The sequence below is a fragment of the Mustela nivalis genome (assembly GCF_964662115.1).
Source record: "Mustela nivalis genome assembly, chromosome: 4".
Lineage (NCBI taxonomy): Eukaryota > Metazoa > Chordata > Mammalia > Carnivora > Mustelidae > Mustela > Mustela nivalis.
This window is the reverse complement of record NC_139023.1, coordinates 147185983-147208298: the sequence shown is the minus strand read 5'-3', so window position 1 is coordinate 147208298 and position 22316 is coordinate 147185983. Positions and strand designations below refer to the sequence as shown.

The 22316-nt window shown below is 45.2% G+C and overlaps 1 protein-coding gene across 1 annotated transcript in view; it reads right to left on the bottom strand.

The window, feature by feature from the left end:
* Positions 1-22316, bottom strand: part of DPYSL2 (dihydropyrimidinase like 2) — a 128829-nt gene that overhangs the window by 71394 nt on the left and 35119 nt on the right. The gene's annotated exons all lie outside the window — the stretch shown is intronic.

Below are 22316 nucleotides of genomic sequence, written 5' to 3'. Positions count from 1 at the left end.
GGGAAGCAGGAGGAATGAAAGAAGGGGAAACTGAGTCATGGAGAAAACCCCTGAAATCAGAGTTAAAAACACAGGCCACTCTTCACTTCCCAGTCAGAGGCACTAGTTAACGATTCAGAACGCGTTCCGGGCCTCCCTTCTTGGCGCTACCAGCCCAACGGGCCCGGAACCCCTCGGTTCTGCTGGTCCAAATCGTGTAGTGGCACTCTAACTGCAGAATCCTTGTAAGAGAAATAAGCCCGTCCACTTGATCCCAAGCAATCTACCAGGGGTCTCTGGAGATGTTGCCCAGGCAAGTACAATGACTACAACATCTGGGTAGGCCCATGGCTTTGGGTGTCTCTGTCTGAGATCAAACGATAGATAGAACCTTCCATAATCTAGGCCATCAAGCACGCATGGGGGGAAAAAAAAAATAAAATCTATTTAATTAGCTCATACCTGCTCAGCAGATTAGCCAGATAAATACAAAATAATCCTGGGGCCACTGTGGGCCCACGTTCCAGTGTCTTTCTGCATCTGGCCACCTGTCTGTCCAGAAGATTGAAGATGATACTCTTTCACTCTTATTCTGGTAAATCCTGAAGTCCCAGAAAAGAGCCACAGCAAGCTTCATAGCTGGCTAATTCATTCAAGTTCCAATGAGCTGTGCATCTTGAAAACAAAGTAGAACCACCACCCGCCCCAACTATGCGATGTGCTAAGAGCAATGTGACTTGATGTCAGCAGGTATTGGTGTCAAGCTGTAAGGGTTAAAGTCACAAGTCTGAGAAAGCTAAAACATGCCCTCCTACCAGTGAAAGCCAACTGTAGGTTCCAGAAGGGCCGGGGGCAAGTGTTCAATTAAATCATGAGTAAAATACCACTAGGAAAGCAAGAACATAATGAGATTCAAATTAATTTAAAACAGAATGACTTCTAATTAAATTGTTTAAGATTCTTGTTAAATTTTCCTGCTCCTGAACTGTTTGATCTTAACAGATTTAACTGTATCTTGTTACCTACTAACTTGCCAATGAATAGTTTGCTTTGTAATAAAAGCTTTAAAAAAAAAAAAGGTTATTTATTTGAGCGAGGGAGAGCAGGGGGAGGAGGAGTGGGGGTATGGAGAGAAAGAATCCCAACCAGACTGCCTGCCGAAAAGAGAGCCCCACAAAAGGGTCTGTCCCATAACTCCCAGACCATGACCTGAGCTGAAACCAAGAGCCAGAAGCTCAACTGACTGAGCCACCCAGATGCCCCTGTAATAAAAGCTTTTATGTCAGTCTTCTTTGTATCAACCTTATTTCTATAGCCATCATATGAGGTTCTTAGTCCATGACAACTGACATTTCCGCTCATACACATCCAAAGATTTAAGGTTTAAATTGATCTGTCTGTTCTGACTAGAGCTTAAGAGTATTTGGCACAAAGAGGATACCAAATAGTTTTAATTGGCCAGGGAACTGTCTGCAACCTGCATTTCCTACCATATTTACCGCTCAGTGCAATGCAGAAAAGTAAAGGGGGTGGGGAAGAATTTTCCACCCACTCTGCACTGATAGACTTGTTAATATACACTGTTTTTTCACATTGTCTTTAGACAAACACTCCATGAAAATTCCTGTATAGTTAGAAATCCTTATCCCTGAACCAAATATTTTAGTCTATTCTCAGGCATAATTTTTCCAAACTTCTAAAAAATTAAATGCATATCAGGGAACCTGGGTGGCTCAGTGGGTTAAGCATTGGCCTTCAGCTCAGGTCAAGATCCCAGGGTCCTGGGATGGAGCCCCGCATCAGGCTCCCTGCTCAGCAGGAGTTTGTCTCTCCCTCTAACCTTCCACCCATGCTCATGATCTCTCGATCTCTCAAATAAATAAAATCTCTTAAAAATTCAAAATTAAGTGCATATCAAATATGAAAAGAGAGTATTGTACCCAGGTTCTGCATCAGTCTCTGACCACGGCCTCCTCTGCAACCTCGCCTCCCAACCCTTGACACCCGTGCCTCCATCCCCATGCTCAGGTGGTACATACAGACAGAGACCGGCACACATGCTGCGCCTTGAGGCTGTGTGCCTTTGCAAATCCGTGCCCTGTCCTGTGTGGTTCCCTTCACGTCCCTCCCTTGTCCCTCAACCCCCTGCCTCCCTGCTGCCTCCTAAAGCGTTAAGCAGAACCTCCTCTCTCCACCGCTACCGGAATATGCATCTTTCCGTGTTACAATTATTTGTCCTCTTCTTCTGTCAGAACAGGACTCCTGAAAGTGTTTGGTATAAAACAAAATGCTTTCGTGCTATTCCCAGAGAATTGCCATGTTTCTTCCATGTCACTGCCATGGTGAGTTTTCAGGTCAGGAAAATCCCCAGCTCACCCTTTCCCTTAGCACTGTTGTCTTGCTGGGTCTTCCTTCTCTCCTTCAAGTCCCAGAAACTTCAAGAGAGCCTTGCTATAATGCAGCTCATTGTTCCTTGTGTGGCCATAGCTGCCTGAATTTTCAGCTAAGCAGCCCCTAAACAAAGCTGCCATGTACCACCACACCTGATAAAATCCAGGGAGAGGGCGTCCGGTTCAGAACTCTAGAATCCTACAAGGAGCCTCGAGTCATCCCCCCCCCCCCCCGCCCGGCCCTCCCCGAGCACTAGTTCTTAGACTGTTCATCTCCGCCCTTCCATTACTCTTTCTACGTGCCTGCGGGGAACCCTTTATCACATCTACAACCTACACCATGCCATCCTCACCTCTGGCATGACAAGGCGAGCAGGACTTTCCATTGAAAGCTAGCTCTCACAAAGACTAGGAACTCTTTCAAAACAGTTCCTCGTGCCTCACCCTTTACAGGGCCTGACAGTGGAGGGGGGTGAGGGGAGGGCTCCAGAGGGATGACATGCAGTCAGGATTTTTAAGATGTCCAAGTTGTACAAGTTGTCCCAAGTTGTGCTGGGAACGGGGGTGAGGAGATGAGGGACCGGGGACGCCACAGGGTGACAGGCTGTTTTCGGTTCCTCAGCTGCTGGCGCAGTCTGCCGTCCAGCCTCAGACAGGGCCCACCACTGTTCCTGGTTTCAGCTTCCCCCTTCGGGACGCTGCAGTAGCTGGTTCTGCTTCAACGGCCCCCGCTAGGCCTCTCTCTGTGGAAGGGCAACATTCAGGATGTCCCAGAGTAGGGAAACTTCAAGACAGACATTTTGACCAAAAGAACAGAGCCTAGACGTGGCAAAGAGAAGTACCCCAGACCCCCTCACCGCTGCAGAACTGCTGCTGAGGGCTGTGGCCTCAAATGCACCCTGCAGAGGAGGTTAAAATTAATGCAGTGGTAAACAGAAAGCACCAAAATTCTTCCTTGCCAAAAACTAAGGGCACTGACTAGGACACTTGAGCTGGAAGTGACACCGTCTCTGCAGATGGAATCTGGCCATAACAGTCGTTTTCTCTGGGTGCAGAGCCCTGAAGGGACAGTCCGCAGAGGGACAGGCACAGGCTGCCCGGTCCAAGCCTTTCCAGCGGGTGCGTCCTTTACCCAGGGTTGCTGAGTGCTGACCCACGAGGGTGGAAGTGACTGGCCCTCTGAGCCAGATGCCACTTTTGGGAACACTGGACAGAGTACGGGCCCGCTCAACAGGAGCTCTGAGAGCATCCTCACCCAGACCTTACTGGGTTAAGACAAGAGGCTCATCTGTCCCAGTCCTGCTGGACACTGGGACACAGAGGAAAGCATGCAATTCAGAATCTCGTAGCCTTTGGCTTTCTCCTTTTACCACTCCTTCGTAACCTACCTTGTAGGTCATCCTCTATATGACTACAGATTTTCCATAAGGTTTTTTCTGCCGGAGGCTGGAGACACACAGCTCCTTGCTTTGGCCGTGGTGCCTCAGGCCCGCCCTCTGGTGGCCAATGAGGAGAGTGCGTTTTGAGTCCCCTCTGTCCTCAACTCAGAACTAGGAAAGGGCCCCGTCCCAGGGTTTTCAGGGGTGATTTTGCCTCTGCATTGGAATCACCTGGGACCCGGTCAGACCTCCTGATTAGAGTCTCCAGATATGAGACCCAGGGATGTTTTTTAACCGGTTTACCTCCAGCCAGTACCCGACCACACCCTGCTTTTTAACGGAAGAGGAAGCTGGGAGGACATGGACTAGCACTCAGGTCTGAGGCCCACCCAGGACTTCACTCCCCAAAGTAGACCCATGGCCCTGCTCTGTACCCCATGGAAACATCTTATGAAAGAGTGGTAAATATTCCCGCTATCTTCCCACTTGATTGTCTTTTGGTAAAACACTCATGTGGTCTGCAGGAGGCAACTAGCATTACTGAGCACCTGCTGTAGTCTAGGAAAAGCACAGTGCTTTAAATATGCCTTATTTAACCCTCCCCCAAAACCGTACTAGGGAAGTCTTCACGTTCCTGTCGTATAGCTAGGAGAATAAAATGCAAAGAAACCTCTCGTTCCAGGCCCAGCTGCGTGTAAGAGCGAGCACGGGATTCGAATCCAGATCTGGGTGACCCCACAGCCCGAGGCACTAGTTCTTTAAGTGATAAAGTACTTCCGTAGCAGAAAGTGAAAGAGGTGAGTATGGGTGGCCTGCTATCTCTTTACCCCTTTCCCAGTCCTCCAGCTAACACCATGGGAAGCTCCAAGGACTTGCTGCATTCCTTGGCCCTGCCCCTTGTCCGAAAATTCCCTTTCTCTTCATCACCAGGAGGACTTCACTTTCTGTCAGTGGCCAGCTCTCCTCATTGGAAACATAATAGATGATCACCAACATGTAAATGAGCAATGAACCCTTACCTAGCTACCCCGGGGCTAAAAGGGCAAGCCCTCATTGAGGGCTTGCCTAAAGAAAATGCAAACTATCCAGACTGCCTTCTTTCCTGCCTCATCCTGCCCTCCCCACCTCCGCAGCACCCCGGTTTCCTGCTGCTGCAACTGTCCTCTCCTCTTCCCTTCCCTGCAGGGATGGTCCTTCTCACCCCTCCATGCCCTCTTCCGGGACATGGGCCCTGACTCCCTATCTAAAGTCACCCCACGTATTGGCTACCTTCCCTATCTCAGCAGCCCCTCAATGCGGGGACCCCAGTGGGAAGTGTTTCGTGTATTTGTTTCCATCTGTATGGTTTAGTCTCTACTTCACAACAACTGCAGCCTCCCTAAGGCACCTTGTTCTCCACCCCACCCAGCAAAGAGCTCACAGCTCAATAAACAGGAGTTCCCACAGCAGCCCAAGAGCAGAGCCTCTCTGAGGATCTGGTGCAGATAGCCTCCCACCACCCTGCCCCAGCTTGCCAACCCTCCAGCCTAGGTAACCCAGGCCTCCCCTTCCACCTCTGCCTCCCCGACTTGCACCTGCCCCCCTCCAGTCCCCCGCCAGTTCTTACTCATTCCTTTGTTTAAAATGCCAGATGGCAAGAATTCACCTCACTGGATTGGGTCACCTAGCCTCGTGGCTCCCTGTGGCAGATTTCTCTCCCACTGGGACCTGGCCTTCACCAGGCATGACTCCAGCCACAGGTCTGCCCGTGGTTCTTGCAGGTGGGTTCCCTTTTCCAAGCCCAGGCTTCGGGCTCGGGCTCCAACACTCTTAGGAATTAAAACAGATACTCATCCATCTGGGCCGTCCTTGGTTCAGAAGCTGTGTCTGTTCCCCAGAGGATGGAGAACACGTGTCAGCTGCGTGTCCAGAGAGTTTAAATAACATGTCAGGAGCTTCGGTCTCTTTGAAGAATCCAGCCGTGTTCAGATACTGAGAACTACCCACTTACTCAAAAACCTTCTGTGCCTCTAGCCCAGCTCGTTCAAACAAGAGTCCCTGGAGACCTCCTCTGGGGCGATTTATTAGCTTAGTCTGTGAATTCTTGGAAGTCGTCCATTTGGGTAGTGTAAAGAATTGCTGAATTTCCCCTTCATCAGATTGGGCTTCCTCACTCCCCTATCGTCTGCCTACCCACCATTCTAACTTCAAGTTAGAGTTTATTACGCAGTGTACCAGCCCAAGAGGACTGAAGGGTAATCGGGAGGTGAGCTCACAAGCTCACACACAGCCCCTCCTCGGGCTGCAAGGCCTTGTGCCAGGCGAGGCCATGGGGTAAGGATACATGGTGCTTCCCTGGCCCCAGAGAAGCTCTCTGCCACGGGCCTGGGCCCCCACAATGTCACCCACAAGATCACCAAAGACTGACACCAAAGACCACCAAAGACTGAGCACCATCCCAGTTCTAAGCATGCATGGCTCCCTCGAGAAGCAGAACAGGACCGGACGGGACATATGCAGATAGGTAGGTGACTGTAAGCTACACCAGCTGGAGTAGATTCTCCATCACATATATGGGCCTTTAAACCAGATCCCACGCGTATGGGCCACACCGACTTCAGACAGGCATGCCATCTAACCAGGGAGGAAGCTGAGTGCCTCAGGAGTTCCCCTCGCTTCCTCAGGGATTGAGAAATGATGTTACATCAGTAAAATGTCCGCTTTAAGGTGATCCTGGGGGCCTGAGAGACTAAGGGCCACTATCTCATTGACGGTGTCCCCATCTTTCCTGTGCTGAATTAAGGGCGCTGCTGCTTCTGGATCTTATGCTATCCTGAATCAGTCCTTTCCCCAAAGTGCAAATCTGACCAGGTTACTCTTCCATTTAAAATGCTTCCGCGGCTCCACGATACCTGTGTGACAAAGTCCAAGGTCCTTAGCACTGTGTCCAGACTTTTTGCATCGTGTGGCTTCCACCTACTTCTTGTGCTTTCTTGAGTGCGGTTGGCATCCCTGTTCCACATCCCATGCTCCAGCTACATCAAGCTCTTCCCCTTCCCTGGAGGTGTCAGGCTGTTTGTACTGTGTCTGTACTCATATTCCCACGTGTCCCATCACTGCGTCCCCTCCCTGACCCCTCACACCATCACCCCCTCTATGCAGCACTCCTGAGACCCCAGCTAGAGCTGACCACTCCTTCTGTTGTGCACCACTGGAGCCTATAAAGACTCCTTAGCCGAGTGCCTGAAGCAGTTTCCTGTGTTATTTCTTTATACGCTGTCTCCTCTATAGACAAGAAGCATCTGGGTGGCAGCTGACGGTACTTTCTTTCTGCAGCATGCACCATAAGGCCTTGTAGACACATACATGCATTCTGAAGGAATGGATGGATGGACAGATGGGCAGATGGATGATGGATGGATGACTAGATGGACGGATGGATGGTTGGATGGTTGGATGATGGATGGATGGGTGGGTAGAGGGATGGAAGGAAGGAAGGATAAAGGATAAACATATGAATAAATAAATAAGCTCCTTCAACAAAAGTCCCGGTTATAAAATATAGTTACACTGACACTTGAGTCTAAAATGATCTTCCAAGACACAAAGTTCACCACCAGGCTCTGTCTTAGCCCCTATCCATTTAGTCCAAGTTTCCAGGACCACCAGTGGACACTCGTGACCGCCATTCTCTCTTGCCAGAGAAGACTGCAGAACCTCCCCTTGGGCCCATGAACCTCTAACTTGCTGTCAGCACTACTGTGTACTTATAGATGGATTTGGCGCTCTCTGGGAGAGACCCTCCATGTTGCAGAAACTTCTAGGATCTTCAGACATATCCATAGACACTTCTCCTTGATAGGAATGGAATTGGAGACCTTAAACAAAGGGCCATCTTTACAACACTGGCATCCTCCAGTAAGACAATCCTCCAGTAATACCTGGTTGGTATGGGGAACGTTCAGACAGTCGAAGACAGGATGACCAAGTTTAACCTGTGGAATGTTCGTTTGTTCGTTCATTCTTTCTTTCAAAATTTTATTTATTTATTTATTTATTTGTTTATTTGAGAGAGAGAGACAGCATAAGGGGGGTAAGGTCAGAGGGAGAAACAGACTCCCCATTTAGCTGGGAGCCCAACGTGACTTTGGGTTCATGACCTGAGCCGAAGGCAGTCACTTAACCAACTGAGCCACCCAGGCAGCCCTGGAATGTTCTTTCAATCCAATATTGAGACAAATGCTCCTTAGCCTTTATTCTTCCCCTCCCACTTTTTTTCTGCCCCCCCTCCCTTTTTTTTTTTTTTTTTAATTTTTGGCTTTAACAAGTCATTTGGCCATTTTTGCCTAGAAAGTGCCAGAAGTAACTATCATCTGGTGGACCACCAAGGTTATCATCAGAGCTGCAGGGGTCTGAATGCTAAACTGTGACTGCTGGAGAGCCTGAGGTTTGAGACCTTCCTTTCCATGTGTGAAACAACATGAAACTCTGTGAGTCTTTCCTCTGATCCCCATCTTGGCTGTGTGACAATATCGAATTCATCCTTCATTTTTTTGTCCTCTTTAGGGTCAAAGCCAGAGCTAAGGGACAGCCTGAGCCCCACACCGATCCTTTCCAGAGTCATCCCCTGCTGTCAGATGGTGGAGAAGAAGTGGGAAAGAATACTTCAAGGCTATTGTAATTTTGACTGCAAGGATGCAGCAAAATGTAAGCTGGTAGCATCATAATAAAAAAACACAGTATGTGGCATCAGGACACAGAACCATTCCTGGCTTAAGCCAGCCCCCCAGCCCACGGATAGCCACAGCCAGTTGGCCAAAATGCAGCTTGCTCACATCACTATTTCAGCCCACTGAGGTTAATGCTCAGCAGCAGTTCTTACTGGGACAATCTCGAAATTTCCCCCCATTTGCTTGTGAAAGTCAATTTGGTGCTCAGGGTGACAGCAATGACCATGGTCTAACCCGTCCTCCACATCATCTTCCTAGGATAGCCTTTGCATCATCTTAAAAGCACCCTCTAGGCATCAGTTTTCTCTGTGTGGTTATTATTCTTTTGCCTCAAAAGTCCTACAGAAAACAAGAGGACAAAAAAGACCTTCGGTCAAATGTGGAGAGCTTCTTTTCTATTCCTTATCTCTCCATTTTTTTGTCCTTTTCCTTCCCTGTCAGGTGTATGTTTGCCTCAAAGGCATTGTAAACGTCCATACCTGCCCCTAATCCTGTGAATGTCCCATCATGTTTTTGATCACAAACAGTTTTGACCACAAAAAGTTTCCAGACAAGTTCAAATGGGATACGAGGGTTGCAAGCTGTCACAGTCAGGGTTGGATAGTAGGTATTTTTCTCTGAGAGGGGACACAGGATTTTGCAGCTCACTGGGCTCTTGTTCTACTCTCTCCAGTTACTATTGCCCTCCTTCTAGTGCAGGGACCCCTTGAAAGGGGGGCGATCCTGGAAGTTGGAGTTGGGGCCCAGCCCCTCTTAGGTGCCATCAACCTCTATGGACTGGGTCCTGCCAGGCTCTTGCTAGTGTCCCTCTTGAGGATGGACGTCCAGCCCTGGACTCCAGCCTGGTGGTGGACTCCAGGAATAGAAATATGATATGCATAGAGGACCTCCCAAGAAATGGTGGACCTCCCACAGAATGGCAGGTTTCCCGCAGAAAGGCTATTGCCTACCTACCAGCTAGTGCTTCTCAGAGTGACCTACTCTTGGACCCCATCCTGGTCCTCTACTTAACTGATGTACCACTGGCCTTTGCACCTTGGAGATTCCCCTTACCCCCCACCAACCACTTCCACTGCTACCCATTTTGCCCGAGGTGGGGTACAAGAAAGCTGAACTGCTAGATGGACTGTATTTGCCTGACTAAAGCATCAGTCCCAATCTCTGCCCAACAGTCACCTTCCTTGCATATCCATTTCAACATAGAAGGACCTAGGACATACAGATCACGGTCCTTTCCCACTGGAGGAACCAAGTGTTCTGCCTGTAAGGTGTTAGGATGTCACACCTTCTCCTCACACAGGGTGTGTATCTCATCTTGCATATCTGGAATGCAGTGGATAGAGCCTAGCTGGAGTGGAGGATTCTCCATCCATCCCACAGAGTCAAGTCTCCATAACTCACCAACGTTACAGCCCAGGGATGGGTCTTACACTTGTGTGTGAAACAACATGAAACTCTGTGAGTCTTTCCTCTGATCCCCATCTTGGCTGTGTGACAATATCGAATTCATCAAGATAGATAAAACATAACAAAGGTCTAGGAAAGGGAACCACCTGTGACATGATACTATCTTTCATGCTTCTTCCATCCAGGGAGCTGTGTCTTACAAAAGAACTTTCTTCCATGAGGGGGATGTTCTATAGCTGCTCTATCCAACACAGTAGCCACCCCCCCACCCCCACCCATGGCTGTGGAGCATTCAAAAAACACGGTTAGTATAATGGCAGAGGGCCTCAATTTTTAATTTATTTCACTAAATTAATTTTAATGTAAATCGCTCCTTATGGTTATGATTGTTGTGTTCGGCAGTGCAGATCCAGAAGGCTTTAAATGGTGGAGACTATGTAAGTCACAAACTGGTAGCCTGTGGGCCATATCACCCCAGAGACGTACTTTGTTTCACCACACAGTGTTTTCAATGGATTTTTAATTTGGCCAACATTTTAGAGTGAGGAGGCCTCTCATGAAAAAGCCGCACCTTCACCTTCTTCCAGAAATCAGAAGCTCCAGGCAACCCTAGTGTCTGTTCCCAGGTGGTTGGAGGAGGATAGCAGCTGCCCCTGGAGAAGGGTCCTGGGCTCCGCTTGTGCGACTTCTACACTCCATTGACCCCCTCACACTGAGGCTGAGTTGCAGTTACTATCCAGCATTTACCTGGACCCTCTTCATTCACGTCTAGTACACGTCCACCTACCTGGCTCCAGGTAGCCTTGATGTAAGGGCTGCTCTAGCCAACCACAGACCTCACCCAACTTCTTGAGCAAGATTTCTCTCTGTCTGTGACATTGAAGAGCCTTAAATAAGCAGCAGAAGAAAAATGACTTATGAAACAGCTGCTATTCACTAAAAATTATGACATACATTATCCATGGAATACTGTGAAGTCAGGGGCATCCATCCTATTTTACAGATGAAAAGACTAAAGCTGGAAGAAGTTAAATAATTAAATTGAATAACTGGGCCCAAATCAGAAAGCCAGAAAGTGACATAGCCAGCATTCAGGCCAGATAAATCTGACTCATATACACTCCATCTGTCCACTGGACAAAGTCATTTCCAGACCATCGCACTCCTATTACCCTGTAGAAGCCCCACCCTCCAGTGTGCTGTTATCTCTCAGTTTCCAGGCCACCTCTCCACATTTATCCGGGGTCTCGGTGATTGGATCAGCCTCTCTGTGCAACTGCAATGTGGCAGAGGCTGCTACCTGTTCACAAAATCCACGTTCTCTTCTTCTGGGACCCACAAGGGCACCACATGTCCCAGCCTACTTAGCAACTAGATGTGGCAGGGTCCTAGCCAACTGAATGCCTGGGGGGAGAACTATGGTTGTCTCTTCGAGAGACAGAACTCTCTCTGTGCTCCTCCAAGCTCCTTGCTCCTGGCTGACTGAGATGGTGCTCCCTAGAAAACCTTGGGAGCCACATGTGGGCAGTAGAGCCATCAGCAGCCCGAGTCTCTAATTAACTGCATGGAGCAGGGACCCTGTGCCCATCTCCGCCTGATCAGTCGCACACACCTTGAACTGTTCTATGATATGGACATAAACTCCTCTTGTGCTTGAGTCATTACATGTATCGTCTATTTGTTATAGCAGCAGTATTCCTTCTATCAACTCCTATCCTAATGCTGTTTGGATTCAATATTTGTCTAACACATATACACACACATACACACACATACACACACATACACACACCTTCCATTCCCTCATCTTCTTGACCCCAGCAACCTTGGCCTGCCCTTACCTTCAGCCATTGCTTCTAGGGCTTGGTGAAGGCTCATAACCACACACATTGTCAAGGCTGGCTGAGTCACCTTCTTCATCCCAGCTGAATTCCATGGTCCATCACATGAACAGCTCTCAGCAGGATTATTCCTCTAACCCTGCAACGTCCCAATCCTAAGGCAACCCTAAACTCACTATTCCTGCACCAGTACTGTAGAGAGATGCCAGAGAAAACTCACACAGCCTTAAAGATTAGGACAGATCATCTCAGAAAAGCCCTTGCCTTGGTCACACTCTCAGATGTGTCTCAGAATCTCAGAATCTCAGAATCATGACCTTTACTCTCTCCTGCTCTCGTGGACCTCACCGTCTGGCTGGCCAGGCAGATGTGGAACAAAGGACTACACAGGCAGTGAGTATTCCTAGCAGAGAATCATGTACGCTCACCTTCTCTCCTTGGCTACAGTCTCATTGGAAGAGGACAGCCTGTTCAAAGGTTCTTTTTTTTTTTTTTAAGATTTTATTTATTTGTCAGAGAGAGAAAGAGAGAGAGAGAGAGAGGAAGAGCAAGCACAGCCAGAGGGGCAGGCAGAGTCAGAGGGAGAAGCAGGCTCCCTGCGGAGCAAGGAGCCCGATGTGGGACTCGATCCCAGGACGCTGGGATCATGACCTGAGCCGAAGGCAGCTGCTTAACCAACTGAGCCACCCAGGCGTCCCTCAAAGGTTCTTTCTTAATCCATGTTTTGTCCAGCCCTCTTCCTCCTAAACCTCATCTTTTCTGCTACTTGTTCCCTTCAGCTTAGAAACCCTCCCCAGGCCTTCCCATTCTCCTCGGCCCTGTGTTCTCCCCACTCATTGCCCTGGCATTGCTCTCATCACGGTCAGTGTCATGGTCTCCACCTCCTCAACTTCAGCTCCCACTAGCTTCTTAGACGCTGTCAACTGGCTCTTCCCCGAACTGCACGGAAAGAGCTCTGGCAAAGAGGCCCCTCCTTGGTAAACTTAAGGAACGTTTTGCAGTGTTCATCTTAATGGGCCTCCCTATGATACTTAACATTATCAGCTCTGTTTTACTTCGAGGCCCCTCCCTTGTTTCTCGGTGCCTTTCTTCTGGCTCCCCTCATACCTTTGTGTTATGTTATGTTTATGTTATTTCAATGTTCATTCTCACCCCATTGTACAGATTGATGATTTTTTTTAACATCATCTCCTGAGCTTCTTTCTCTGACACATGCAATGATTAAGCAGAAGGTTAAACACTTCAACATTTCTGACTTCAAAAGCTTCATTTCTGACCCCTCCCAACCTTCATTCATCATTCATCATTCAACCTTCCATCCATTCATCCAACAAGGATATATTAAGTGCCTCCTACATGCCAAGGTGATAGAGTAAATAAAAAAAAAAACAACTTACCACCTGTCCTCATGGAAGTTACATACTAAAAATAGGTAAAGAACATACACAAGATAACTACAGGTTGCTCTAAGCACTAGCAATGAGATAAACAGAGCATAGAAAGATGGAGGAACCTTATTTTTTTAAAAATTTTTTAAAAGATTTATTTGAGAGAGAGCGATAGCGAGAGAGAGCACAAGCATGGGAGATAGGGAGAAGCAGAATGCCTGCTGAGCAGGGAGCCTGAGGTGGGGCTCAATCCCAGGACCCTGGGATCATGACCTGAGCTGAAGGCAAATGCTGAACCAAGTGAGCCACCCAGGCGGCCCAAGAAGGAGTCATTTTAGATATGGTGGTCTAGGAAGGTCTTTCTGGGAAGCTGATATTTAAGTGGGGATTTAGTCCCAAGAGCAAAAATCAGGTCCTTGTCCCTGGAGGGAAATTTCTGGACTTAGCATCAGGCAGCAGAAGTCAAGACCCTGACCCCACAGGAAGAAGTCAGAACATGTTGACTAGGAACTGAGTTTAGGCCTTTATCTCTGGAAGGAGCTATCAGGGCTTTATCACTGGCAGCAAAGTTTCAAAGTCATCCTGTCCCTTGAGAGTAAATACTTAATCCAAACTCTGAGAAGGAGCCAATCATGCAATCATCCGGGAGAAGAGAGTTCACATCAGAAAGTACAAAAAAGTGTAAAAATTCTGAGTTTAGGATTAGACAGTGTGTCTCTAGAACAGAAAGGAATCTAGTGTGATGGAAAGCTGAGAACAGAAGAGAGAGACAATAATAAGTAAGACAGTATGAAAACACTGCCATAATTTTTCAATATCCTCCTACCTTCGGTGGGGTCCGAGTGCCCTCCCCTTTAATCTGAGTAGGACTGCCACTGCTTTGACTGAAAGAATATGTGAGAAGAGATGCTATTTGCCTTCCAAGTAAGAGGTCATAAAAGACCATGTTCTGAATTCTGAGGCACCATGTAAGGAACCCAACGACCCTGAGGCTGCCATGATGGAAAGACACACAAATCCTGATGACGTCGATGTAGGAATCCCAACGGACAGTTCCAGCTGAGCCCTGCTTTCCTACCATCACTGCCAAGGTGCCAGATGACTCCATCCCCAGTTGTTCAAGTCACTCCAAGTCATTCAGTTTTCCCCAGGTGGGTCCCCAAATATTGTGGAGTAGAGACAATACTCCTCTACTGTGTCCAAATTCCCAGCCCACAGGATCCATGGGCATAATAAAACTATGGTTGCCTTTTGCCACTGCATTTTGTTGCTTGTTATGTTTATAGCTTGTCGTTTGTTTATAGTTTGTTATAGTTTGTTATGCAGCAATATCTACCTTGCACGACTGAACTGAAAGCAATAGAAAGGGTCCACATGTAGACTTTCTAGGTCATGGAAATAAATTTAGACTTTCTGTATTTAAAAAGAAACCATTTGGGGGCTTTAATCAGGGAGCAACAAAATCCGATTCATACTTCTGTATATTCTGGCTGCTGTACAGTAGGAGGATTGCTGGGACACAGTCTACAGGAAGGTGAAACTGATTAAAACCAAGAGTAGGGTGGGGGCCAGTAGCAGTGAGAGAAAGTGGATGGGCATGTCTTTTACTTTGGGGATAAAGTAGTATCAACAGTTACCACTTTTTCAGTAATTACTGTGTCAGGCATTGTTCTAAGAGCTTTATATGTATTAACTCAGGTTAATCCTCATAATCCTCACATTTAATCCTCACACAAACCCTGTGAGGTGCAGTGGGAAAACAGAGATTAAGGAGCTTTCTCCGGGACCCAAAACTCATAAGTGGCAGGGACAGGAATCAAGCTTCTGCTGTCAGATCAGAGTCTATGTCTCTTCTCGTTGCTCCGGGCAATGGGAATCATGACTGGATTGGATGTAGGGAGGTTCAAGAAAACCACCAGGTGTGAATCCTAATCTGACGCCTGACTGGAGGGGAATGGTGGAACTCCCAGTCAATGTAAGAAAGCCCACGAGAGCAGCAGGCTGATGTGGGGGTGTGTGGATATGAGGCTGGTCAACATTTCCATGGGAGTGGAAGGATTTCCATTTGAGGCATGGTGATTTGAGATGTCTTTTAGACACCGAATGGAAATAATAATCTCTGCTCATGTGAGAACTCAGGGCTTAGGTGAGTTAGTTAGGATTCATTAGCTCATGGATGGTAACTGCTATAGACTAATTGCCTGTGACCTCCCCATACTTTTATATTGACTCCTAATCCCCAATGGGGTGGTCTTAGGAGGTGAGGCTTTGGGAGATGATTACATCATGGGGCAAGAGCCCTCATGAACGGGAAGAATGTGCTTATAAAAGTGGCCCCAGAGGGCTCCCTTCCCCTTCTACCATGTGAGGACACAGGGAGAAGAGCTATCTATGAACCAAGAAGCAGGCTCTCACTAGACACCAATCTGCCGGTGTCTTGACCTTGGATTTCCCAGCCTCCAGAACTGTGAGAAAGAACTATCTGTTGCTTATAAACCACCCAGGCTATGGGATCCTGTTATGAACAGCCTAAATGAACTAGGACAGTCATTAAAGCCAGAGAACACCATGAGACCACACGGGGACAAAGGGAGGACGGTGGACAGAAGAGGGCTCTGCTTTGATGTTTCCACTGCAATTAGGAAAAAAAAAAAAATCTGCCTGTGAAGACTCAAAAGCAGTGGCCAAAAGACAGGGGGCTGTGGTGTGATAGGCACCAAATTCCCGTAGAAAATCTCCCTGTACCCCAAAGGTATGACTACTTACTCTTTTAATGCTTCTGTTGAAGAACAGCCATGAACCTGCTTCAAGCAACATTATTGGGTGTCTGCTCCAGGGACTGGGCCCCCGCCCAGAGCTTTCCCTGACCAGTTCCCATTGAGTCCACCCCACAAAGCCTGGCTGTGAGCTAGGGACATACTCACTAATGTCCATCTTCAAAATCAAGTAAATGGATGTCCACTACTTCTCAGACTTTCAGCCAGAAGTTCATCTCACCAGTGATCACTGGGAATAAAATCTAAATGTCATCTTAAGTAGTAAATAAAGCAAATCCTTTGATGGGGCACTGTCTTTAAATGTCTCAAGATTTGTTTATTGTCATTTGTAACTAATCCAAATGTGGCCTGGCCTTGAGAATGGAAACATACCTGGTTTTGTCAAAGTGCTAAAACACACGCCCAAGGTCACTCAGGATTACCCGCCAAGACCATTAGGCATGGTGGTGGGGTCTGCTCAGGATGTATAGTTACATTTGGTCTTTAGCTGAGCCAACTCTGTGACTACTATTGACGGAGTATCTGTTTTGGACTAACAGGAGGGGAGCTGGGATGCGAGGCAAGAAGAGGATAAAGTCTTCCATGGGATGTTTCAATCCAGTACAGTGTGATTACTGAACCATCCTGGACCACAATCCCAGGCCACTCCTCCCTGTGTCTGATCTCCGACTGGAACTTGCTCGACTCACAGGAGGCAGAGTGCAAAGGAAAGGGTGGTGGATAGAGGGGAATTTGTGAAGCCTGACACCAAAGCTAAAAACCATAAAGGAAAAGATTCATAGAAATGTCTCCATATCATACGTAAAATTAAAAGGCCGGTGACAAACTACGAAATAAACATTTGGAACCCATGACAGTAAAGAACAAATATCCTTATTTAACTCTTTACAGTAGATCAGTAAGAGAAAGGTAAACATTCCAGTATATTTAAAGATGAAACTAAATTCACATTCATAAGAAACAAAAAGGAAAACAAAGGAAATACATCAAACTTTACATTATTCAAAAATAATATTAGTACATAGTCTTTACTATTTTAGGTGTCAAGTATATAAACCCTGGAAAGATTGGGAACCTTCAGTGTTGACCAAAATAGGAAGAAATAAGCCCTTTCATTTCTCTCACAGGAAAATATACTAGCACAATCTTTATGGAGGGAAATACAAGTAAAAATTTTAATGTGCACACCCCTTGATACAAACTGATTCCTTTTCTAGAAATGTATCCTAAGGAAATAACTGACAGATATGTGTGTTTACAGATGTTTTTCACAATACTGTTAGAAATAGTACTATGAGGAAAAAAAAGGGGGGGGGGTACTCCTGGGTAGTTCAATCATTAAGCATCTGCCTTCGGCTCAGGTCATGATTACAGGGTCCTGGGATTGAGCCCTGCATCAGGCTCGCTGCTCGGCAGGAAGTCTGCTTCTCCCTCTCCCACCCCCCCTGCTTCTGTTCCCTGTCTCACTGTGTTTTGCTCTGTCAAATAAATAAATAAAATCCTTAAAAACAATAGAGGTAGTAAAAAAGTAGAAACAATGGAGAGCTTTTTAAATTCATGATAACTCCGACCATGCAATTATTAATATTTGAATGTTTGCAACATATTAAGTGGAAAGGTAAGTTATAAAACAGTTTATATGATATAATCCCATTTTTAAAATTAATATTTTAAAATAAATTAAAATTTTAATAATAAAATAAAATTAATATTAATATTTTTAAAGAGCAACTTTATCTTGACAGAAAAAAATGATCAGAAAATACAGACCGCTCTCCTACAGCACATTCCCCTCCCACAAACACAATTCTCTTACTGTTAATATATTAACATCTTGCATTAGGATGATAGATTTGTTACAATTGCTGAGGCCAATATTGGTGTGTAATTATTCTCTAAAGTCCATAGCTCACAGTAGGGCTCATTCTTGGAGCTGTACATACTATAGGTTTGGACAGATGTAAGATAACATGCATCCACCACTATAGTATTACAGAATAATCCCACTGCACTAAGCATCCCACTGATAAATCGTGCTCTGTCTATTTATCATTCCCTTCTAGCTCCTGACCCCCTGGCAACCATCGTTCTCTTTACTATCTCCATATTTTCACCTTCAACAGAATGTCATTTTACTGGAATCCTATAGCATGTAGACTCTCCAGATTGGTTTCTTTCCCATGAACAATAAGCATTGACGGTTCTTCTATGTCTCTTCATGGCCTGATAGCTCATTTCTTTTTAGCACTGAAATCTATTTGTCTATTCTCTCATCATTACTACACTGTCATGACTGCTAAAGCTTTATATTAAGGCTTAAAGTCGGGTAGTATTGGTCCTTCAATTTTATTCTCTCTTAATATTGTATTGGCCACACTAAATCTTTTGCCTTTCCCTATAAACTTTTTTTTTTTTTTTTTTTTGAGAGAGAGAGAGAGAGAGCACATGAGTGGGGGTGAGGGGCAGAGGATAAAGGAAAGAGAATCCTAAGCAGGCTCCATGCTCATCATGAAGCCTGATGTGGTGTTTGATCTCACAACCCTGAGATCATGACCTGAGCTGAAATCAAGAGTAGGACACTGAACCAACTGAGCCATCCAGGTGCCCCATTTCTGTATAAACTTTAAAATCAGTTTGGTAGTGGGGTGCCTGGGTGGCTCAGTGGGTTAAAGCCTCTGCTTTCAGCTCAGGTCATCGTGTTCTCTGCTCAGCAGGGAGCCTACTTCCTCCTCTCTCTCTCTGCCTGCGTCTCTGACTACTTGTGATCTCTATCAAATAAATAAATTTTTAAAAAATATTTGGAAAAAAATCAGTTTGGTAGTATTAATGAAATCACTGATTGGGATTGCACTGATGGTATAGATTAAGTTAGGAATTAATGACATCTTAACAACATTGAATCTTCTTATCCACAAACATGGGTTATCTCTCTATTTAGACCTTCTATGATTTCTTTCATCAGAGAATTATACGTTTCTTACAGGTTTTAATGGATTCATATCTATGACGTTAATAAAAATATTTTGTAATTATAAACTCCAGTTGTTCATTCCTGCTGTGGTAAAGCAATTGACTTTTTAAAATATTAACATTCTACAACTTTGTTACATCACTTACTTGTTCCAGGAGGGTTTTCTTTGTTTGATTCTTCAGAATTTATGACTTAAACAATTATGTCCTATGCAAACGAAGATAATTTTATTTCTTCCTTTCCAATCTGTATACCTTTTATTTCCTGTTCTTATTTTTATTGCATTAGGTAGGCCTTTCAATACCACGTTGAACAGAAGTGGTGAGAAGATAGATCCTTGGCTTGCTCCTAATGTTAACGGGAAAGTGTTTGGCTTCTCATCATTAACAGTAATGTTAGTTATAATATTCCTAATTTTCTGGGAATATTTATCATGAATGGATGTTGGATTTTATCAAAGACTTTTTCTGCATATCTCAATCGATACGATCAAACTATTTTTTTTCTTTAGCCCATGAATGTGATGAGTTATACTATTTTTTTTTTTAAGATTTTATTTATTTATTTGACAGACAGAGATCACAAGTAGGCAGAAAAGCAGGCAGAGAGAGGAAGGGAAGCGGGCTCCCTGCTGAGCAGAGAGCCCTACTCGGGGTTGGATACCAGGACCCTGGGATCATGACCTGAGCCGAAGGCAGAGGCTTTAACCCTCTGAGCCACCCAGGTGCCCCCACTAATTGGTTTTTGAATGTTGAACCAAATATGCACATCTGGAATGAATCCCACTTGGTTGTGGTATAGAACTTTTTTTATGTTTTGTTGGATTTGTTAATATTTTGTCTTGTTAATATTTCATTGAGGATTTTTACATCTATGTTCATGAGAAGCATTGGTTTATAGATTTTTTTTTCTTGTAATGCTTTACCTGGTTTTAGTATTAGGGTAATGTTGGCCTCACAGAATGGGTTAGAAAGTAGTACCCCCTTCTATTTTCTGGAAGCCATTGCGAAGAACCAGTACATTTTCTTCCTTGTTTGGTAGAATTCACTGGCATTTTCTATTTTAGAAGATTATTGATTATTGATTCCAGTTCCTTAATCGATATATCTACTCAGATTTTGTATTTGTTCTTCTGTGAATTTAGGTATATGTGCCTATCAAGGGATAGGTCCATTTAATCTCTTTTACCAAATTTGTGGATATGGAATTGTTCATAATACTCCGGGGGTCATGACCTGGGCTGAAGGCAAACACAAAAATTGAGCCACACAGGCACCCCCAAAGCACCAGTTCTTGGTTTCATTGATTTTCTCTAGTCATTTCCTGTTTCAATTGTATTGATATCTGTTCCCATTTTTAGTACTTATTTCCTTCTGCTTACTTTGGATTCTTCTTCTTCTTTTTTTTTTTTTTAAAGATTTTCCTTATTTATATTTATTTATTTACTTACTTATTTATTTATTTGAGAGAGAGAGCAAAAGAGGACAAGCAGAGGAATGGGCAGAGGGAGAGGGAGAAGCACGCTCCCCAGTGAGCAGGGAGCCTGATGTGGGACTCAGTCATGACCTGAGCTGAAGGCAGATGCTTAACTGAATGAGCCACTCAAGAGCCCTTACTTTAGATTGTAATTTGCTCTCCTTTCTCGGGTTTCCCAAGGTGGGAGCTCAGGTTAGTGACTTGAGATCTTTCTTCTTTTCTAAAAACTGCATGCAATTCTATAGAATTCCCTCATTGTGCTGTTTTTTCTCCATCTTTATTCCTTTTTTTCCCCCGCCCCTCGCAACTCTTTGCTGCCTTCTCTGGTTTTAATTGAGCATTTTCTCTCCTCTCTAAGTATATCCTTTTTACTTCTTTTAAACTTCGTTTTAGTGGTGGTCATAGAGTTTGCAATACACATTTAGAACTAACCCAAGTCCGGGACGTCTGGGTGGCTCAGTTGGTTAAGCAGCTGCCTTCGGCTCAGGTCATGATCCCAGTGTCCTGGGATCAAGTCCCACATTGGGCTCCTTGCTCAGCAGGGAGCCTGCTTCTCCCTCTGCCTTGCCTGCCATTCTGTCTGCCTGTGCTCGCTCTCTCCCCGTCTCTCTCTGATAAATAAATAAAACCTTAAAAAAAAAAAGATTACACAAATAATGATTAAAAAAAAAAAAAAGAACCCACGTCCACTTTCAAATGTCACTAAACTGCTTCCCTGGCGGTGCGTGTACCTTCTAACAAAGGATTCCCAAACCTTCCCTCTCATCTCCTCTATCATTGCTTTAATTCACTGCACTTCAGAAGCTATCAATACAAGTATGTTGTTGGTATTATTTTGAACAGTTATCCTTTAGGTCCACAAAGAACAAGAAAAATAAATAATTTCATTTTATCTTTATTCTTTCTCTGGTGCTCTTCCTTCCTTTATGTAGATCCAAGTTTCTGACCCGGATCATTTTCCCTTCTCTCTGAAGAGTTCCTCTGAAGAATTCCTTCTCGCAAGGCAAATCTATATGCAACAAATTCCCTCAATTTTGCTTGAGAAGGTATTTATTTCTCCTTGTCTTTTGAAAGCTAATGTCATTGGATACAAGATTCCAAGCTGATAGGGCTAATGCTCCTATTCTTGTTTTCTTCATCACTTTAAATATTTCACTGTATTCTCTTCTCCTTTGCATGGGTCTGAAGAGAAATCTTAGGTATTTCTTGTTCCTCTCTGCACAAGCTCTTCCCTCCCCTCTTTGGCTTCTTTCAAGATTTTGTTTCTCGTGGTGTCTGGGTGGCTCAGTGGGTTAAGCTCCTGCTCAGGTCATGATCTCAGGGTCCTGGGATCGAGCCCCACATCAGGCTCTCTGCTCATTGGGGAGTCTGCTTCCCCCTCTCCCATGCCTGCCTCTCTGCCTACTTGTGATTTCTCTCTCTGTCAAATAAGTAAATAAAATCTTAAAAAAAAAAAAGATTTTATTTCTCTTGAATTTTGTGCATTTTTCATTATGATATGTCTAGGGATACATTTTTGAAATGTATCCTGCTGGGTGTCCTCTGAGATTCCTAGGTTTCTATTGTGGTGTCTATCGTTGATTTTGAGAAAATCTCAGTTATTATTACTTCAAGTATTTCTTCTGTTCTTTTCTTTATTTCCTCTCCTTCTGGTATTCCCACTACATATATGCTGTGCTTTTTATAACTCTCCCACAGTTCTTGCTTTGTTTAAAGGTTTATTTATTTATTTGAGAGAGAGAGAGAGAGAGAGAGAGAAAGCGAGCACAATAGGGAAGGGCAGAGGGAGAGAGAAAATCTTTTTTTTTTAATTTTTAAATTTTTTTTTATTAACATATAATGTATTATTAACCAGGGGAGAGAGAAAATCTTGAGCAGGCTCCCCACTGAGCATGCAGCCCAATGTGGGGTTCCATCTCTTAACCCTGAAATAATGACCTCAGCCAAAATCAAGAGTCAGCCACTAAACTGACTAAGCCACCAGCTACCCTGACCCCAC